The sequence below is a fragment of the Phascolarctos cinereus genome, unplaced genomic scaffold (assembly GCF_003287225.1).
Source record: "Phascolarctos cinereus isolate Bilbo 61053 unplaced genomic scaffold, phaCin_HiC Scaffold_2;HRSCAF=192, whole genome shotgun sequence".
Lineage (NCBI taxonomy): Eukaryota > Metazoa > Chordata > Mammalia > Diprotodontia > Phascolarctidae > Phascolarctos > Phascolarctos cinereus.
The window spans coordinates 391,232,879-391,253,076 of NW_027555625.1; the positions used below are offsets into that span (position 1 = coordinate 391,232,879).

The following is a 20,198-nucleotide window of genomic DNA, read 5'->3' on the forward strand; positions in this document are numbered from 1 at the left end:
ATATGTGAATGTAATGGAAGACTACTGTACCAAAATAATAATGAATACAAAAAACCCTCCAGAAATATGGAAAGATTAATATGAAATGATGCAGAATGATAAAAATGGAAGCTAAATAACAAAGAACATCTTAATTGCAACCATGTGATTAAAGACAATAATAACAACAACAAATTCATGTTTTACTTCTAAAAGAAAAGGTCTGAAACAGTGGTTTTTAAACTGGGGTCCATGAACTTTTAAAAAAATGTTGATAACAGTATTTCAAAATAATTAATTTCCTTTGTAATGATGGTAAAGCAATATTTTAATCATTGTTCCCTGTTTCCTTGAGTCTCCCATGTCAGTTAGGCTAATTTTTCTTTAAAAGCTATAGAGACATTCCTTGAATCATGGATGACTTAAGGCACTAAACTTGTTATCACCGTTTAGTTGTTTTCAGTTGTATCCCACTCTTCATGACCCCTTTTGGGGTTTTCTTGGCAAAGATACTGGAGTGGTTTACCATTTCCTGCTCTAACTCATTTTATGGATGAGAAAACTGAGGCTAACAGAGTGAAATAACTTGCCTAGGGTCACACAGGTATTAAGTGCCTGAGGCCACATTTGAACTCAGGTCTTTCTGACTCCAGTCCCTATACTCTGTTCACTGTATCACCTCGCTGCCCCAGCGGGATTAAAGGCTCAGACTATTGACATTACTTTCTGGTGACTGAAAGCCAACACAAGGAGCTCCAGGTGTACTCTGATAGCAGTGAATCAAGATGGTCAACTCAGGCTAGCCAGCTTACTCCAACAGATCAGATGGTGATATCTTCAATGCCTATCCTTGTTGACTTTCCTCCTTCTGCTATGGCTGAGCAAATCTCTTTTTTGTTCACTATTGAATGTCCTATGAATGTCTCACTTTGTTTCAATATTGAATCTGAACTATCAGAGGAATGGCTTATGCCAGGCTTAGAACAATAGTTTTTTTGTGCATTTAAAAACATTATTCTGAGAAGAGGTGTATACGCTTCACCAAACTGCCCAAGAAGTCCATGGCACAAAGAAGCTTAAGAAACCCAGCTCTAGAAAGAATAATGAAAACGAGGGTGGTATGTTTATTACTATGTTCAAGTCAATAAATACATCTTTTGGATTGGGGTTGATCAATAAATGATAGAAGCTTACAGATACATGCACATTCATTTTAAATCTCTTAATTTATGTTTCATTTTGCTAATTTGTTTTTACTTATTTTCTTTTCTTATGTTTTTGTTTGAAGCATTGACGTAATAGTTAGAAAGCTGGCCTTGGAGTAAGGAAGATCTGGGTTCAAGTGTTGTCTCTGATAACATACTGACTTTGTAATTCTGGGCAGTTCATATAATGCCTCACTGCCCCCAGACAACTGTTCATTATAAAAAGTTGCAGAGCAATTGGAGATCTGTATTGGTAGGAGTTTCCTTACCTTGTGCTCCCTACACCAAGAGAATGTTGTATACAGTAATAGCAATATTGTTTTAAAAACAACTTTGAGTGACTAAGTTATTTTGACTGTTACAAATACCTAAATTAGCTACAAAGGACGTATGAAGGAAGACACTATCTGCATCTAGAGAAAGAGCTGATCAACAGAGGTATATACAGAATGTTTTAACATATCTATATCTCTATATACATACTTGTATCTAATGGTAGCCATCTCTAGGGTGAGAGGGGAGAGTGGAGGGAAGAAAAAAAGTAAAAAAATGTTACATGATACCTTTATTATATATTTAAAAGGAATACCAAGTTGTACATAATAGATTTACAATTTCATATACATTTTTTTCTTTATTCTACTGTTACAGAAATGCTTGTTTAATTTCTTAAGTTCAAAATAAAATAAATAAAAATTTTAAAAAAGGAAAAAAACCTAAGAAAAAGAAAGTTCTTATATATCTATGTATATATCTGTATGTGTGTATATTATATATGTATATATTTTATATATAATATATACATAAGTTTCTCCTTGTTAATGGAAGATAAGACAAACAGACATAAATAGAGATTGCTTTAGCTATAGACGAGAGGCAGAAAGGTATAATGGATAAAGGTGTATTGGCTGGCCTCAGAGTCAGAAAGTCCTAGGTTCAAGATGAGCTTTCTTACATGTATTAGCTATGTAATCCTGGGTGGGTCACTTTCCTTCTCAGTCCCTTAGACAACTCTTTAAGATTAAATTGCAGAATAGTTGGTGATGCATTGGAAGAAGTTCCTTACACCAGACTTCTCCAAAGTAGGATATACATGCCTCAAGGAGGGTACAAAATGATCCTTTGGAATATGGGAATTTTATAAGTTAAAAAATTTTTTTTAATGGATTAAGCTTCATTAATATTTAATATATGGTCCATTGATACCTGTAGTTGGTGCAGATGTCCAATCATTACAGTATATGAGAGGCAGCTTAAGGGAAGACTAGGAGCCTCTTAATATGGAGGAGTTGACAGTGGTGCTTTTTAGAGTAGTGTGACATAATATAACATGTTTTTCTGGTCAAATGGCTTTATGGATTATATGATCCAGTTTTAACTAGACTAACCTTCACAAAACAGACTTACGTGGCATTAAAAAATTCTTGCAAATAGACTGCAGATTGAAGATAATGCAAATAATATGAGCACAAGTGAATTAAAAAATGTTGATGCTTCCACTCAACTCTTTGTAAAAAATCATTAGAAAATAAAAACAAAGATCTAATCAGATTGGAAAGTTATATGCTGCCCCCCCATTGAAATGAACTAGAAGGTTATTTGAAATATAGATTTACATTCACTGTCATTAATGATATCTTTAACCTAAGTGTATATTATATCTTAAGATATTAACAATTGAGACTTTATAAAGCCACCATGATTAGCAAGACATTTAAAAACTAAGCTTTAGCTATTAAATACTACGTAAGTGTGTCATCTATAAAAACTCTCACGTTGGGACACCTAAATAACTTAGAAATAAAATTTTCTAACCTTTTAAAAAGTCTTTCAAATGGAAGTGTTCCAGTGGCATTTGTTAAAGACATAAAAATGCAACACATTCTGATTAGTTTGAAAGAAAAACTGATTGACATCAGAGAAGATAAAAATTTACTAGGCAAGTTTCACCAGAAAACCTTTGCATTACTGGAAAATGGATTTGAAAAATGAGAATCATGATTTGGTAAGTACAGCCAATGATGAGCTTTTATTTGTACCTATGCATCTTTGTAAAGTGTTTTTCAGCTGCGAGGCCATTAAAATAAAATATCAGCTAAACCGAAATCAGAACCAGACTTCTGAATCACTGCAGCACAAAGCGGTAAACCAAGATTTTTTTTAAAAAATGAAGCATATTCATACATTGCTCTTCCTAAAATTATCAATAATACTTTTTCATTGAGAGCAAAAAAGGTTTTTGTGCTGTTAAAGTATGTTTAAAAATGTTTATTTGATTTTTATGTCTTCTTAGTTTTTATTTTTTGTGCATGATATTATTAGCATAGCAGGAAACGTCCATATAGTGCAGACTGTGGGCTCGCTTAAACAACCTTACCTCCTACTCACAGATAGGGTTCTCAGAGGCCAGCTACTACTACCCTGAGGGGTTGTGGGTTCTAACACCGCCACTCACAAGACCACATCTGTGTGTTCCTCTATATTTAACCAGTGAACCTCAATACACAGCCCCACTGGAAACACACGTTCAACATGTTCCCAAATCATACACTTCTTATTGCCAATAACAGGATGCTACAGCAGTCTTGAATTTCAAACGATCACATTCAAGGGATGCCCAGCACTTGCCATTTAACCCCACAGTGCAATAATCTACCAATATTTGAGATTTCTATATAGCACGGGAAATTGAAAATTCTTGCTCCGTAAAAGTCATGAACACGTCACATTTTTATAAATGAACATCCAGTGAAGAGAAAAATAACAATTCGAATTCATCTTTATACGCAGAGCACGCAATCCGGTGCGGCGGGACACGGACCGAAGAGTCACGAAGTCGCTGGGCATTTACGAGGCCTGCCGCCGACCGGACGATCGCCCCCAGCGTCCGGCCGTTCGCTCCGGACCGAGCTGGGAGGGACCGGGCATCTGTGGCTGCGGGGCGAGGGGGCTGGCCCGGGAGGGGCGCGGGAAAGGGGGCGGGGCCGGGGGCTACTGGGTGCAGAGAATGAGGGCCACGATGAGGCCGTAGAGGCCCAGCACCTCGGCGAAGATGAGGACGAGGATCATGCCCAGGAAGAACCGCGGCTGCTGCGCCGTGTCCCAGACCCCTGCCTCGCCCACGACGCCGACGGCGAAGCCCGCGGCCAGGCCGCCCAGGCCCACGCTCAGGCCGGCCCCGAGCTGCAGGAAGCTCTTGAACAGGCTGATCCTGTGCGACTGCGAGCTGATGAGGAGCACGGCCACCGCCAGCCCGTAGATCGCGATGATGCCCGCCATGACCACGGGGATGACGGCCTTCGTGATCTGCCTGGGGCGCACCACGGCCACGGCCGCGCTGCTGGTGCCGCTCTTCGCCGTGCCGTAGGCCGCACCCAGGGCGCTGCCCATGACGGCGAAGAAGGACGCGTACTCGGGGCCGTCGGTCGTGGCGGCGCGGGCTGGCCAGCCGGAAGGTGGACGGGCGAGGGGAGAGGCCCGGGCGCGGGCCCGAGGGTGCCATGCTTCCGGCCCCGCCGCCGGCTTCTGGGAGAGACGGAGGCATGGGGAGGCCTAGCGAGGCCCGGACATGCAAGGCTACGCCGGCGGGGTACCTGCGCCCTAGAGATATAAAAATCCCTTCCCTCCGCCTAAGCAGGGGGTCTTTTCCGGCCCTCGGAGATCCTTTTCTCTTCAGGTAGTCGCCACCAAGTCCACCTCTGGGGGAGGAAGGATGAGTAACTTCCTTGCTCGGCTGAGCTGGCTCCTGGGGTCAAGGGGATTACTCCTCAGGGTTGCTTTCCGGTGTCCTCACCCCACTAGGCCTGGAGTCAGGAAGAGCTGAATTCAAATTCCCCTTAGATAATTACTAGGTGTGTGATCCTGGGTAAGTCACCCTGTTTGCCTCAGTTTCCTCATCTGTAAAATGAGCTGGAGAGGGAAATGGCAAACCACTCCACTTGGCCAAGAAAACCCCAGGAAGGATGCATGAAGTGTTGGACTGAACACAACTGAACAACTATTGATAGAATATTATAGTAACTACAAATGTGGGTTAGTTAGGATACTGAGTAGAAATAGGTAGATCTTCTCTGGACAGGGAAATGGCACACCGCTCCAATATTTTTGCCGGCAAAACCCCAAATAGGGTCAGAAAGAGTCAGACGTGACTGAGCAACAAAGGACAAAATCCTCACCAGATTCAGCCGTTCTAGCCACCAGTTCTAGGACTTCCACTGTCAGTAAGGACTTTGGATGTTGGCTCTCTCGGATGACCTAGTCTCATTCATCTTTAGATGCTCATCCACCCAAGATCAAGAAAGAAGAGACGTGACTGAGACAGGAGAAATAAAATGGCATGTAATCACAGTCACACTGTAACTGGGTGGACGAGGTGTTTCCCTGGCTGCTAGCCCAAATCGGTTTTTGTCTTTCTTGCTGCCAGGGAAGACAATGAGAGATTGCTTGCTCAAACCTTGTGTAGGCACACTCAGTTCTGGCTTAGCAGCCAGTTAAGAGATGTTACTGTCAATATGGACTACACTGACAGGAAAACTACAGAGGATGCACGCTCCCTTTCTAAAGTGGAGGGAAGATCCCCCCCATTACTCATACTAGGAAGCAGGTTCACTAAAGTTCTGTATATATTCTGTATAATCAGCCAGGAAAGGCAAACCCATGTGTGTTCTAAGGGCCAGTCCCTCCATTAGACATGCAGTTTATAAATAAATATGCACCTATTAGAAATGTATGCTCAATTTTTTTTTTACTCATAAGGGTGTACAAAAAGAAGTCTAGAAACCATTGGCCTACACCAACAAAAATCATAGGTCTAGAGATACACACTTATGCACGTGTGTGTTAATATGTACATTTATAGGCACATGCATATGTATCTCTACATATTCATATATGTGTATGTATTTGTATGCATATAATACCTATAAAAATGAAAAAAGAAATACAGCCAGTCTGCCAAAGTTAGAGCTTTATTCTTTCCACCCAGTTTATGATGGGTAGGGAAGGCTTGTTTGGTGTAATTTTAGGGACCGTGGGAAGTTGCCATTGCCAGAAAGAATTTTTTTTTTTTTGCTTTTAGGCAATTGGGGTTAAGTGACTTGCCCAGGGTCACACAGCAAGTAAGTGTCAAGTGTTTGGTCTGAGGCCGGATTTGAACTCAGGTCCTCCTGACGTCAGGGCTGGTGCTCTATCCACTGCGACACCTACCTGCCCCCCAGAAAGAATTTTCCAACACATTTGCTGATCCTTAGAATTCCCCCTTTAGAGCTTTAAGCTTTTAATCTGCCTCTTCATTTTCCTCTTCTTTCAACTAAAGCTCCCTTGAAATATTGATACCTTTAGGGCCTCTTAGAGGAGTCGTGTATTTTGGGATTTTGGTGGCTCTCTGATTTCCTTGGCATGGTTACTTTTGCTAATGTAACCTTGGAACTGAACACACTGTGATTTTCATTCATATCTTTCCATTGAATATTTCCATTAAACCTCCAGAGAGGCACCCAACTATCTGAAGGCCTTTATTTTGTTTCTTTCTCTTTTCAAATATCTGAGGAGTATCCAGCTGTTATTTTTCATTCTCCCTAAGTGACTAGTTATTATTACACAATGGGAATTGAGGATTTTCCTGCATTTGATTTCTGTGGATAAGAAGGGAGGGCCTCGCCCTATAAATTGAGAGAGGGGAAGGCACTGTTATCTTATCATTGATTCTGCAGTCACGTCTGGGCTTGGCCCTGCTTTATAAATGTTTAGGCCTTAGAGCAGGGGTGGGGAACCTTCGGCCTCGAGGTCACATGTGGCCCTCTAGGTCCTTGGATGCTGCCTTTTGACTGAGTCCAAGTTTTATAGAACAGATCCTTTTATGAAGGGGATTTGTTGTCTGAAGTTTGGATTCAGTGAAAGGGCAGCACTTGTGGAGGCCGCAGGTTCCCCACCCTTGCCTCAGAGTCTCCCGGAATCCTTTGTTAAAATGTAAACACTAAGGCTGGAAGGGCTAGGGAGTTAAGCCTTTGCTGATGATTACTTAATCAGCATTCTTTCCCGCTGAGAGGTTGTTGTGGATAGATAACACTGAAGGAGGAGGGAGACCTGGCTAGTAAGGGAGGTGGGAACACCAAGACTGGACTTTGTCACTTACATAATATCATGTCTGCTAGACTTGAGTCATAGAATCTATTTGGAGTCAGAGGACTCAGGATCTAATCCCATCTCTCTCACGGTTTGGGTATCTGAGTGATACTGAAATCTGGCTGTCACTTGATGACACAGCCTCCCTGGCCATACTTTCTAGAACTGGCCCCACCTTTACTCATCCTCCTGTGCTCACTGGTAGAGGAGAGGTAGTGGGAATATTCCTCACTCCCCACTGCTACTTCCAGTGTCTCCCTCTACTTCCATTGCTCTGAGGTTCCTGCTATTCATATTTACTACCCAATCAAAATCTTGGTAGCATATATCTATATATATATCTATATATATATAGGGCCATCAGGTGGCAATAAACTTGAAAATGACATAATTTATTGGTAGGTTGGAGAGGCTGGTAATTTATTGCACATTTGTCAAAGATTTTCAAGAGCAGTCAGTCATTACTCAAATAGTTCTGATTTCATTGATTTGCAAATTATCTCCAGTGATGCAGATTCCAACCTATCTATGCTAGTCTACTCTTGTGCCTCTTGTCCATACCCTTCTGTAAATTCACCAAAGGGGATTTACCCTACATTCTGAAGAGGAAAAGCCATGATCAATAAAATAAAGATAGTAGACTTCAGGAGGCATGTATACATATTTTTATATGAATAAATGAATTCAAATTCAACAACTATTTATTAAGTACAAGCTTCAAGTGAGGCTTCATGCTAAGTGTGTGATATCTTTGATTTCACTGATGTAGGTATTCCCACATAAAGGTCAGGACTTCCCCATGCTGCCTTTGTGAAAACTGAACCCCATTAGTGAGAGATAGCCCCTTCATACCCCTTCCATCTGCATACCAGGTTACCAAAAGAAAGGAGTGGAACCTTGCAACATCACTTTCTAAAGTTTTCTCTCCTTTCCTCCTTCTGTCCTTCCCCAGAATACGGCATCTGTGCCCTTCGCTGCTCTTCAAGCGCTTCACAAGTCACATGGCTTGGCTGGCTCACAGTCTTTTCTCACGGCTGGCTGCAGCTCCCTGCAGCACTGCTGTTGCCCCATTCACACTTGATGAAAGGTCATTGGCCCATAATTTTAAGCTTTAAAGAGCTCTCATTGAGTGGGAGAAGGGAATACGCTGTGGCCTGCCCTACTATCTTTTACTGGCGAGACAGGTTTTTCCTGCTGGAGCAGCTTAGCTAGACACTCCTATTGTGAGGCCCCAGTGGAGACTAAACTGGTTAGTATCCACAGCATTGCAAACACAGGTTATGCTAGCAAACCATGGTTTTCTGAGAGAGACCAGTAATTTGAAAAGTGACTTTGCCTATAAAACCTTCTCTAATTTTCCTTCCAGTTTTCTAGTGAGTTTTACTTTTGGATTCCACTCCATATTCAAAACCCAGTCACGTGTCTGCTCCAGTTCCGTACAAAAGGGAATGTCTTCTAACAGTCAATCGGAAAGTGTTTTAAAGAGCTCTGCTACTCTCCTTTAGTCCATCATGTTATTTCCTGCCTGGTTACCATCTTATTAGATATTAAATATCAAGATAAGGAAGAGAAAAAGTGCTCACAGAAATTTTTTTTTTCTTAGAGAAAAATCATTAGCTGTTAGTGTGGCAATACAATTCCTACAAAAAAGACAGTTAAGGGAAATGCTTCTGGGTGGAACAATTCCCAGCTTTATGATGGGCACATATACTTCTGTCTTTGTGTAACAGTGATTACTCTGGCCCCTATTGCTGGAGCACCAGGGAATATAATTTCTGTCCATCTCTCAGGGTTCTTCAGTACCATTAAGGAGATTACAGGATGTCTGGTTTCTGTCATTGGTTCAAGTCCCCACCATTGTGTTCCCTTAAATTTAGGGGTCCCTAGTACTAGTTCCATTTAACCACACAGCTTAGCATTCACAAAGGATATTACTTCAAATATACAGTAACAAACAGACCAACATCCTTGCCCTTAATTCCTGGGGGATTAATCCCCCTTATGCCCTGTCCCTGAGCCAGTGAAGAAATAAGATTTACAATCTAACCGTTCCTATGTAGTGTGGTCCCACCAAATTCCAAGTCCAAAGCTCTCTTGGCTTGTGTCTTAGTACCCTGGCTTCTCAGGGCTGCGCTGCTGGGCTGGCAGCATCCTCTGGCCTGGAATCCTGGGTTCTAAGGTCATCATGCCTTGAACTCCCCAAACTGGGAATTCCATCTCCTTTGCCTAGAAATTAAAAGGATTACTGAAACAGATCAAAACCCCAACTTTGTGTTTTGGGACCATAGGACCTGAGGAAGCCCTTCCTCTCCTTCCCAACATAGTGCACGGTGCCCGTGCTATGGGTAAACAAGACCTTCATCCCTAGACCAGAAAGAAGCGACACTGAGACTGTCTTCATATGGTAGTTTTAAAAATACAGCCCATTCCGGTTATGTGGCCAATGGAGAAAAAGCTGCTCCTACTCATGTGGTAGGGGAATGCAGAATGACTTCTTCTAGAAGCGAGTACTCATCGTCATCTCCCACATAGGTGCCCCCATAGGTGATCAGGGCATGTGCCAAAGCCTAGTTATACTCGGATGGATCAGTGACCTTGTTAGCGTAGGTGCTTCCTTTTGTAGTACAAACCACAACTTCTCCTTATGTGTCTGTGCCACCTGTATGGCTCTTGTCCATATTCTCCCTTAATATGTAGGGGCCCTTCCTCTGGAGCACTTGGCAATGCATGGATACAAGAACCATGCATATGTTGTCTTCTGTGCACTTGTGCTGCTGAATGGATACTCAGATAATCAGATACATCTATGTTTTCCTCAATGTGGGCATTCCATCCAAAAACATAGATTGCCACCAATTCATGCTTTCTTATTCTATGTGATTTTTATCCATGTCGTCCCATAGGTTCACCCGGTGTTCTGGGGGCCTTCGTTGATTTTTTTCTGCAAGGATACCTGTGGAGCAGATGGGTCCATTGGTTATCCCTTGCCCTCTGCACACGACCACCCTATCTTCTTTCTCACTCAAACATTTCTTTGATGACACCATTTCACTTCTGCTTCGCTTCATAATTCCTTGTTTGTAATGTGTTGCACTATGTTCTCAGCAACCATGCACCTCTTCATTGACTTCTGAGTGATGTTCATGTTTATTTCTTCAGAGCATAGTGTTCTATGACTTGTAGCCATTAAAAAAAAAGTGCGTAGAGATGAATAAAACACGTATCGGATGTGCTTATTCCTACCTGTTGCATAAAAAAAAAACCACTTGGTTTGTCCAACTATTCCTTTCCTTTTCTTTCATGATGAACCTTAAAAAAAACCCTACTTACAAAGATACTTCTCTTCCTCCACCTTTTTTTTTAAGTTCACAGTGTTTAAGAATTAATTAATGAGTCAATTTATTAAGTACTTAGTGTTTTTCCACACACTGTGCTAAGCGCTGGGGGACACAAATAGAAAAAGTGAGACAATCTCTGCTTTCGAGTTCACACTAATTGGGAAAACAACACACACAAAAAGTGGGGTTAGCAGCAGGGTAGATGGAAAGGCCCAGGAATGCTAAGGTTGAACAGCAAAGTAGATTGTAAAGCCTAAGGGTTCTTGTGATATCAGCAGAACAGAATACAGAGTGAACATATGGGAGGAAGAGATATCTGGAGGTAATAGAAGCAGGGCAAATGGTAAGACATGAGGGACCTTAGGAAGTGATGGCAGAGGCAGATGCTAAGGCCAGGTAGTCCTCCACCTCACTGTAAGGAATGCAGATGGGTGACTTTCATCTCGAATAAGCAGCGGGAGCAGTCAAGCAGCTCAGATGGCCTGGGGCTGGTAAAAGCTGTGAGAGGAGAAGAGTGCTGTTGGTGGTGACAGGTCTTCCTGCCTTCTGACTGTCTTGGATGGATTGACGTTTGTGTTGTGGTTTGGTTTTTGTGGTTGTTTTTTGCTTGTTTGTTTTTGGAGAGGCAGTTTGGGTTAAGTGACTTGTGTAGAGTCGTAGTTAGTAAGTATCAAGTGATCAGGGTCTGAGGGCAGATTTGAACTCTGGCCTCCCGACGCCAGAGTCAGTGCTCAGTCTGCTGTGCCACCTAGCTGCCCCTTGTCATGTTATTTTAAAATAGATTATAAACTTAGGATCCTGACTTAGATCTTGTTTGTAATCACTGACATTCATATACCACTTTAAGAGTTACAAAACACTTTCTCACAGCAATCTTGTAATGCAGAAAATGCAATTATTATTGTCTTGTTTTGCAAATAAGGAAACTGAGGTTCAGAATTAGAATTTTATATTACAACCTCTATACATTTTTGGAGGGAAGGACTAGCCCTGTTTAGTATTCTATTCTCTGGGGTCCTTTTTAGCAGCTTTTGCTATGTTTTGAATGCTGTACTCTTCAATGTTTTCAGACCAGAGACTTACAGACTTTTACTGTGCCCTAACTGGTCTGGTCTAAGATGGAGTCTGGTAGCAGCCAGGCAGTAGCCATCCTAGTCTGAGCTTTGCAAGATCCCGACCCCAGGTTGGGTCTGGGGGAAACAGCTGTAAGCCTGCCCTTGTTTGAAACACCAGTAAATTGCTGCTGGTTCCAGGCCCTGCCAGGTACCTGACAGGCTCCCTAGGTTCAGAGTGATGGAACTAAGGCCCCTCTTTGTTCTGAGTCCCCTGGTCTCAACACTCAGCTGCAGAACTCAGATTAGATGAGGGAGTAAATCTGTGACTTCTCTTTGGGGTCAGTGCTGTCCCTGATTCTTGCCCAGAAGATAGCCACAGGCCAGTTCTGAGATGAGTTCACCTAGGATTGTTCTACTGATCCTCTTCCAAGTTCAACTTGAGTCAGCAACCTGGTGCAGGGTCAGAATGACACAGCTGCAGGCAGGGTCCCGTTGCAGCAAGCTACACAGTAAGGAGCTGTCCCTGATGGATCCACAGCTACCCCAGGAGCACCCACATAGGTCAGCACTGCTGCTAGTCAAAGGTTCCTTCCTGAGTGTATGTTCTGTACCTGCTCCCTAGACTGGAAGAAAGACTCACTGTGTTTTCTCTTTGGATTCCCTGATCATTATTTGATGTGGTGATCTCAACCAGTCCATAAAGACTTACTAAGTGCCTAGTATGTGCCAGGCACTGTGCCAAGGGCTGGAGATACAAAAAAAAAAAAAGGCAAAAATATTTCCTGCTCTCGAGGAGCTTATAATCTGATGGGGGAGACAGCATGCAAACAAATATGTGTAAAGCAAGCTGCAGACAGAATAAATAGGAAATAATTAAAAGAAGGAAAGCTCCTTGTAGAAAATGGGATTTTAGTTGAGACTTAAATGAAGCCAAGGAGGTCAGTTGATCCTTGTAGTACTTACGGGGGTGGGGGAGGAGGAAAGATGGGCTGAACTGCTTCCTTCTACTCCACCATCTTTTCGCATCTCCCTCTTTGGTGTATGTTTTTCTAAATTCTTTCTGCTTTCCCTCCTTCCTTCTTTCTTTCCTTTCTTTATATTTTTAATATAATTTGTCCTCTTCTTCCTCTTAAATCCTTCCTTCTAAAACAAACCCAAAACAGAACAGCGCACTTCCTTTGTGACACATAAGCGTAGTCAAGCTAAGTAAATCCACACGTTGGCCATGTTTGAAATTGTATCTGGTGTCTGCCACCTCTCTGTCAAGACGTGGGTAGCACGCTTGATCATAGGCCCCTGGGAGTCTTGGTTGGTCATTGCACTGATCAGAGTTTTAAAGTAGTTTTTCTTTTGCAGTGCTGTACTTACTATATAAATTGCTCTGCAAGTGGTGTTGATTTTCCTTTTGCATCAGTTCATACAAGCCTTCCCATGTTTCTTTGAATCTTTCCTATTTGTGCATTTAAGACTCAATAATATTTCATTATATTCTTCTACATATTTGTTCACTCATTCACTAAATGATGGGCACCTCTTTGTTTCCCAAGTTGTTGTTTTTTGCTACAGCAAAAAGTGTTCATTTAAATATTTTGTATATATGGATCCTTTCTTTCTTTCTTTGATCTCTTTGCCTAGTAGTAGTATCACTGGGTCAAAGGGTATGCACCGTTGAGTGGGTTTTTAGATATAATTGCAAATGGTTTATCAGAATGGCTGGGACTTTTCTCATATCCACTTCAATGATTGTAATTTTCCTTTTTATTTCTGGCATCTTTGCCAGTCTTATGGGTATGAGATAGCACCTTAACTGACTTTTCTCTTTCTATTAGTGATTTGGAACATTTTTTCAGCTGGTTATTGATAACTTGCATCTCTTCCCTGGAGAACTGTCTATTCATGTCTTATGCCCATTTATCGGTTTGGGGGTGAGTAGCAAATTGAACTCAGATCTCCTTGGCACCAAGTTCTATGCTTTTCCTACTGTATCACACTGACTCTTGTGTTTCCCTGAATCCTCATGCTACAAAAGTGCATATACATAGTAGACTGATTTTGGAGCTGGGACTTTCTCTAGTTTAATCTTCTTCATTTGGTTAAGGCATAAAGAGGTTTAGTGATTTGCCCAGTATGACACAGCCGCCTAGAGTCAGGAGCCAATTCATAGGCATCGTGGAAAGAGCACAGGATTTGAGTCTGAAGACATGGGTTCCATCTAAGCTCTGGTACTTTGTGATTTTACACAAGTCATTTAACCTCTTTGAGCCTCAGTTTACTTATCTTCAAAATGAAGGTGTTGATCTAAATGCTTCCAAGGTCTCTTCCTGATATGAATCTATGATCTATGAACAAGTATAAGGGCAGGGTTAGATAGTTTGCCAGAATTCTCTTTGCATCGTTCGTTTGCCACCATTAGCTTGTATGCTTGAAACAGCCAAGACCCTGCCACTCTGAATAAAAGACACAATTATCAGGTCAGGGAAGAAAAGGAAAAGAGCAGTAAGGTAAGAGTTCTGCAGAGACAAGAGTTGTCAAAAAGCTTTGTCCATCAAAACAGGGAACAGAGGAACTGTAACAGAAGGATTGGGCAACAATCAAATGAAACCATGTAGGAAGCTGACAAGAGGCCCCTCAGAGAATCACAATGCTGACAAAAGACATGCAAAGTTGAGAGCTGTACATTTGTGTGAAAATCCACTGCGACAAGAAGCCTCGCTTAAGTCACCTATGGGGCTTGGCCTCCGGGCCAGAACTCCATTGTCCCTGCACATCCAATGAAGTCAGCCATGGATAAAGCAAATGGCCAATGAAAGGGAAGTGTTTCAGCAAGCCAGTCTTTCAAGAACAATTTAGCTCCTTACTCCAGAGTCCTGGCTGTAATTGACAGGTATTTCTTTATCCGACTCCTTAACCAAACAGACACAAAAGTGCTGAGCCATTTCAAATCTTCCTAAAGCCTGGGCTTATCTTGGAAACAAGAGTTTCAGGTATTTCCTGCCAAAAGATCAGATCTACCTTCAGAACTTTCCAGCATTATTGGTATGAATAATTTGCCACAAAATTTCTTGACCTTCTGTGCTAGGATTTGTAATATTTGGGGAGAGAAAAGGAAGGAGATACGTCATGTTGGAGGTAGAGAAAAATGTTATTAAACTTTAGTGAAATAGAGATGATAATTACCTCTTGTGGGTGGGTGAGGGCTAATTAGTTACCACTTTTGATGCCTCCAGTATTATTAAGCTTCACTATTTGCTGAGAATGAACAGGAGGCTTTTATGTCTTAGTGAGTGAAAATGATTGCTCTGGATAAGTTAGAGATTTCTGATAACTGGTCTCTATCTTTACCCCTTGGCAATCTTTAGACATTTACATGTAAATTGGGAAAGTTGCATTACTTTCCTGATGCTAATCTGCAGAGTCCTTAGATTTAGAATACTTCTGTGTACTCCATACCTTAGAGTTAATCTAATCTAACTCCAAACTTTTAAAAGTGAGGGGAAGAGGCCCCCAAAAGGGAAGTGACTGGTCCAATTCACAAGGTACTAAATAGTAAAACTAGTATTTAAATCTAGCAGAGAGTAGAGTTAACTGGGGCTTTGTTCCAAAGCAGGAATTTCCTAGGGGTTAGAAATTTGCCTCCATGCAAGAAAATTAAGGGGCTTCTGATAATGTTTCTCCTCTTCTAAAGAAGAAAGATGAGTGGTGAGTCAGGGATAGACCCCAGTGGTGGGATGGGGTCAGAGCTGTGGCTAGGTGGAGATGAGAATGTTGGAAAAGATGGGGAGAATGGCAATGAGAAGAGATCAGTTGTAGGTTTCCTTGGATGAGGAGTGAGAGAAGGCAGACACTGGTTGATGAGACCTGAACTCTGGACTGGTTGGGGTCTCTTGGCCAGGGAATTGATTCCCTTGGTGTTAACACTGATGTCCTTTCAGGGCTCACCTCATAGCATGTCTTATGAGTGGGAGGAAGGGGGAAGTATAGTTACTGATTAACCTGCAATCTGGAAAGTGGGGCTTCCACTCACAATTACCTTGCAGAGGTGAGGAGCCCATTGGGGAGGACATTAAGACCTGGGAAAGGAGAAGGTGCCTTATCCCCTTACTAGAGGGACGTATCTTCTTGAAGATAATTGCCTAACTCCAAAGATCTGTTCTTTTCCTGGAAGTTTTGCCCTCCTTGGCCTCTCAAACTTTGCCAAGTCCCAGAGAAAGTTGGAAGGTGAGTGGTTGGGGCAGGAGGAGCCAGATGAAAATTTGGAGAAGGCTTACTCTTTGGAACAAGTAAGGGTGCTGAGGAGCCTCAGGGCCCAGAGAAGAGGGAACCAGATGCCCAAGGGAGGGGTAATGCTAGGAGTTCTCCCCAGTAGTTTTCTCAAAGCTTGTTTAGTCCTGGAAGAAGGGTGGTATTCTCCCTCTTAGTTCCTCCTACCCTGTTTAGCTGTCTATTCTGGGGCATGAGAGCAGAGGCTTCCTGAAGGTCAGTGCCCTGGAGGCTCCCAACCTGCCTGAAGGAGGGCTGGCCTAGGCTTCAGAAAACATGTTTTAATCTTCTATCTTCCACCAGCTGCAGAGGTCTCTGCTGCCTCTTTAAAATGAAGACCTTAGACTAAGTGGTCTCTATAGCCCCCTTTTTGGGCCCACCAAGTGGTACAGTGGATAGAGTGCCAGGCCTGAAGTCAGGAAGATGAGTTCAAATCTGACCTCAGACATTTACTAGCTGCGCGACCCCGTGCAAGTCATTTAACCCTGTTTGCCTCAGTTTCCTCATTTGTAAAATGAGCTGGAGAAGGAAATGGCAAATCACTCTAGTATCTTTACCAAGAAAACCACAAATAGGCTGAAATGACCGAACAAAACAAACAGTACTTTCTAGCTCTGTCGGTCATAGGTTTATAGATTTAGAAATAGAAGGGACCTTCAGGGTCATCCACCCCTCACTTTACAGATGGGCAGCTGAGGCTCAGAGATGGATAATGACTTGCCCAAGGTCACTGAGGCAGGATTGGAAACCATGTCCTCTGACCAGAAAAAAGCAGGGTGCAGTCTGTGAGATTTAGGCTTCCTTTGATTCCACCCCTCCCCGCCTCTCAGCTTTAATTTCAGTAAGAGTTGAGTAAGCTTTTCCTTTGTGACCTTGAGCAAGCCTTTTTTTCTCTGAGGGTTTCAGTTTCATCCTCTGCACAGAGAGGAGCTGGGCTAGTTGATTTTTAAGGCTCCTTCCAGATCTAATTCTTTTGAGGGGGGTTGCTTGCTGTACTGGCTCTGGAGTCACAGGATTTGAGTTCAGATCTTTCAGGAATGAGCTGGCAAACGTCTGGCAACCAGTTCTACAAACATGCATGACGCACTGTTAAGTTTCATTGGTGTTATTAATATTTTCTCTACCACTTTATTAAAGTCTAGACAATCAGCAAAACAGTAAACGAAGCCCCAATTTGTAGTTTTCTGATTTCCAAAGAGTAAGTGCTCTTCCTGAAAATTTAATAAATGATCCTAACGGAGCTAGCTCCAGCACATCCCTGAGCTTATCTCTGGTGTTTACTACCTGTGTGATTTTTAGGGAAGTCACATCACTTAATCTCCCTGAGCCTTAGTTTCTTTTAACTGTAAAATGAGGAAGTTGGACAGTGTAACTTCTGAGATCTCTTTCAGATCTATGTCTACGATCCTATGATTCTTTCAGCCCCCTCTTCCAAAAAAGCATCTCTCTGTTTGCTGGGAGGATTTTTATTCCACCTTTCCCTTCTTCTATCTCAGTGAAATAAGCTTCTTAGATGCCAAATGTGAAGAAACAACTAACCCTGGCTAGTTATCAAGAATTCTTAGTTCACGGAGGAAGCAACCACATGGTCCAATCCTTCTGGAAGGAGATCTGTTTGATCATACCAGGGATTCAGAACTTGAAGGGGCTTTTGGAGGTCAGTCCGTTGGCCCAGTCCCTTCATCCTGTGGATGAGGAAACTGAGACTCAGAGAGGCTGAAGGACTTGTTCAGGGCTTCACAACTAAGTGTTTGGGGCAGGATTTGAATATGTCATCCTGATTCCAAGTCTAGTTACTGGCAGAATCAGGATAGGAATTCAGATCATTTGGCTCAAAGTCCAGGGTCTTTCCCTCTGTACCATACTGGTAGAAACAAGTAGGCCTCAGGGTGTCCTGAGGTCTGTCTCACTCCATAGGGTAGTGTCTCCCCTACCAACTCAGGGTGCGTGTGTGTGTGTGTGTGTGTGTGTGTGTGTGTGTGTGTGTATGTGAGACTTGATCCAGGTGTAATTTACAGTGCCTGTCCTTGCTATAAAAAGTTTTAGAGATGGCTATGGAATCCAAGTTTTCTGATGTCTAGATTTTATACTATTTCTGTTATTCCATGCTGTGTCTTAGAGTACTTTTGCTTGTGCATTTTGTGAATTGTCATCGCTCTGTGAGCTATAATTATTTAAAAAATAAAGCCCATTCCAATAACCTGGTGGAACGTATAATTCTCAATGACAGGCAGATTGTCAAAAGCATGATCAAACTAATAGAGGCAGAGGCAGCTTGCCCTATTTGATCTAGCAAAGCTTTTAGAGTAGGTGTGAGTTCTAATCCCCTTTCAGCAGGCAATTGGTATCCTGGATAAATCACTTAACTTCCCTCACCTCTCGAACTGTGAAAGAGAATTAGCCACATTACCCTAAGCTGCAAGGAACAGCTTATGGAGTGTTGCATAAAAACATTTTGTCTTTGATTTGTTTTGTTTTTTTGAATTAGAAACTTGGTTTACCCTCACCAAATAAACACACGGAAGGGCACTTTACATTTTGATAGCTCTGTTTTAGATGCCCTGAGCAGGGCCAAAGGATTTCAGATATAGTTGGAAGAGACCAAAAAAGTTTGACTTTTTTTTTTTTAAGCAAATGAGGAAACATCATCTAAAGAGGGCAAGAGTTGGTTTTGGTCCTTCCTCAAAACTGGTCACCAAACTAGTTGGTAGCAGAGACAGCGTTAAAGGCTACTTCCTATAATTCAGAGGTGTCAGACTTAAAAGGAAATGATCCCTACCTCTGTGTATTGACCTAGACAATCACAAATTAACATTATGTCATATTGTATTTTTATTTATCTTGTTAAGTGCTTCCCAATTACATTTCATCTTTTTTGGGCTCATTCAGGTTTTGAGGGTCATTTGCAGCTATGGGCAGTGAGTCTGACCCCTCTGTTCTAATTCACCAAGCAGAGCCGTGTTCTCCATATCTTTGCTTTTCCCACTACCTTTACTCTGGAATAGTGAAAATTAGCCTGTAATCGATCAATTAGTCCTTTTTGTTGTTGTTCAATCCTCTCCAATTCTTCATGATCCCATTTGATTGTTTTTTTTTGTTTTTTAATTTTTTTTTGGCAAAGATACTGGAGTGGTTTGTCATTTCCTTCTCTAGCTCATTTTACAGATGGGGAAACTGAGGCAAACAGGGTTAAGTGACTTGCCTAGGGTCACACAGTGACTAAGTGTCTGAGGCTAGATCTGAATCCAGGAAGAGGAGTCTTCAGGCCCAGCAATCTATCCACTGTACCACCCAGTTGCCCCATAATTAGTCCCTAAGCAATAATTAAGGTCTACTTTGTGCCAGGCCCTGTGCTAAGTTCTGGAGACAACAAAGACAGAAGACTTTCCAGTCTTCTCATACCTTCCTCGCAGACGTGTTCTCTTGGATCCAGGGGTATTGGCCTCTGGGCCTGGATATGAACCAGGCACTCCATCTCTGGGCTCCCTGCATTTTCTCTGTCTGTCCTGGAATTCCCTACCTCCTCCACCCCACCTACTGACCTCCCCAGCTTCTTTTGAGTCCCAACTAAAATCCCTTTTTTTCCACTGGAAGCCTCTCCTAACCCCTCTTAATTCCAGTATCTTCCCTCTGTTAATTGTTGCCTATGTAGTTTGCTTTGTATGTATTTGTTTGAATGTTGTCTCCCCCATTAGAACATAAACTCCTTGAAGGCAAGGACTGTCTTTTGCCTCTTGTTGTATCTCCAGTTTAGCATAGTGCCTGGAACATAGTAGGTGCTTAATAACTGTTTATTGACTGTTTGAAATAGCTTGGGCCCCCGAGGAGCTTACATTTCATCAGGATAAATATGGAATATTCTCTGATAAATACTAAGCATGTCTGTCAACAGAAATAATTAGGATTATTTTCTTTCTTTCCTTACCTTTCTTTTTCTCACCCATCTCCCTTCTTAGTGCTAGTATTTGTGCTAGAGGGTAAAATAGCAAATTGACAGTAACTTGATCAGAGAACAAATAGGTACAAATTGCTCTTAACCTCTGTAATAATATGACAATATCACAAATTTGTTTACTTGTGTTTCTAGGAGATCAGACTAGTACAGTGTCTTACATAAAGTAGGCACTTAAAGTTTATTTAATTAAGACTGGAATCGGCCAGCAAAATGTCAAGTATAGGCTTTTCAAAAGTCCTTTTCTCCGTGACTAATTCTTCCACAGAAACCCCAGGACCTATCA

General features: G+C 42.1%; 1 pseudogene; it reads right to left on the reverse strand.

The window, feature by feature from the left end:
- Positions 1 to 4,175: 4,175 nt before the first annotated feature.
- LOC110212359 (V-type proton ATPase 16 kDa proteolipid subunit c pseudogene) lies at positions 4,176 to 19,435 on the reverse strand (annotated as a pseudogene).
- Positions 19,436 to 20,198: the final 763 nt, after the last annotated feature.